Source organism: Sapajus apella, unplaced genomic scaffold (assembly GCF_009761245.1).
Source record: "Sapajus apella isolate SASKATOON/1434 unplaced genomic scaffold, GSC_monkey_1.0 scaffold135, whole genome shotgun sequence".
NCBI classification, from domain to species: Eukaryota; Metazoa; Chordata; class Mammalia; order Primates; family Cebidae; genus Sapajus; species Sapajus apella.
In genome coordinates this window covers 711,213-713,160 of record NW_022437075.1, presented here as the reverse complement: position 1 = coordinate 713,160, position 1,948 = coordinate 711,213, and positions in this window count along the sequence as shown.

Genomic DNA, 1,948 nt, shown 5'->3' with positions numbered 1-1,948 from the left:
AGATGGAGTTTCTTGATCTTGTCGCCCAGGCTGGAGTGCAATGGTGCGATCTTGGCACACTGGAGGCTCTGCCTCCCGAGTTCAGGTGATTCTCCTGCCTCAGCGCCCTGAGTAGCTGGGATTACAGATGCATGCCATAGCGCACACCTAACTTTCGTATTTATTTATTTATTATTTTTATTTATTTATTTTTTGAGACGGAGTTTCACTCTTGTTACCCAGGCTGGAGTGCAATGGCGCGATCTCGGCTCACCGCAACCTCCGTCTCCCGGGTTCAGGCAATTCTCCTGCCTCAGCCTCCTGAGTAGCTGGGATTACAGGCACGCGCCACCATGCCCAACTAATTTTTTGTATTTTTAGTAGAGACGGGGTTTCACCATGTTGACCAGGATGGTCTCGATCTCTTGACCTCGTGATCCACCCACCTCGGCCTCCCAAAGTGCTGGGATTACAGGCGTGAGCCACCGCGCCCGGCCTAGAATGTTTTTAAAGAGGAGTCAAATGGACACAACTAGTCTGGGCAGGATCATTAAAGTTCTGGGGCTCAATGAAAAAGGATATCAATGTTGCAAGGCAGCCGCTAGAAATGTCTGAGAACTACACGTCTAACCAACTGAGGAGACTCTTCCAGAGTACTCCTTTTAGTGGATTAGCCCCTAACTACCTAAGCCTTAACAATAATGGCATATAATGACAATGGCATAAAATCAATCCCCTCCCTCCTTTTGAGACGGAGTGTTGCTCTGTCACCTAGGCTAGAGTGCAGTGGCAATACCTTGGCTTACTGCAACCTCCACTTCCCGGGTTCAGGCTATCTTCCTGCTGCAGCCTTCTGAATAGCTGGGATTACAGGCATACGCCACGACACCTGGCTGATTTTTGTACTTTTGGTAGACAGGGTTTCGCCATATTGGCCAGGTGAGTCTCAAACTCCTAACCTCGTGATCCACGTCCCTCAGCCTTCCGAAGTGCTGGGATTAAAGGGGTGAGCCACTGTGCATGGCCAATTCCATTTCTATTAGGTTGGTTCATACAATCCTTCCTTCATCCAACCTCATGGGATGATAGGTCATTTTCTTACAAGGGAATTCTTGATGTTTTCTGAAGGGAGTTGTTTATAGGTTTAACAAAACCAATTTAAGAGCCTTCAGCAAATTAATACGAAATGTTTCTGTTAATTTTGCCAGGTGAGAGACAGGGTTTTGCTCTGCTGCCTAGGCTGGAGTACAGTGGGGCAATCATGGCCCACTGTAACCTCAAATCCCTGGACTCAAATGATCCTCCTGCTTCAGTCTCCCACATAGCTAGGACTATAGGCATGTGCCACCATACCCAGGTTAATTTTTGGAGAGACAATGTCTTGCTGTGTTGCCCAGGCCGGTCTCTTTCATGCTTGATCCATAACTTACTGACTCCAATAAGGATGGCACCATGTCTGAGAAGTGGAAGTGAGCCAGAGCCAGGGAAGGAGACCTAGGTTTTATTGAGGACTTACATACAGGGCAGTCCAAGAATGGCAGGCTGAAAACCACTGTCATTTGTAAGAAGCATGCAGTTTACATAGTATTTTCACTTCTCACTCTCCACCTAGCTCAAAACAAAGGGTCTCGGTTTCTTTAGTTCCAAGGAACAGGCAAGGGTTCAGAAACCTCCAGGTTGGCCACTCCCGGATCCCTTCGTACGGAACTTTGTATCAACACTCTTCTTAGACCCTAGGATCATTCTCAGGGTGTACTTCAGTTAGTGCTGTCGGATGTATCTGTTACACACTCTCAAACCCTTGGCATCAAGCATGTTCTTGCCTTAGTCTCCCAAAACACTGGAATTAAAGGGATGAGTCCCTGCACCTGACAAGATGGTTTTTTTTTTTTTTTTTTTTTTTTTTTTAGGGGGTTTTCCCTTTTTGTCCCCGGGGGAGGGGTGTGAGGGGGCGACGGCGGGCCGCCAC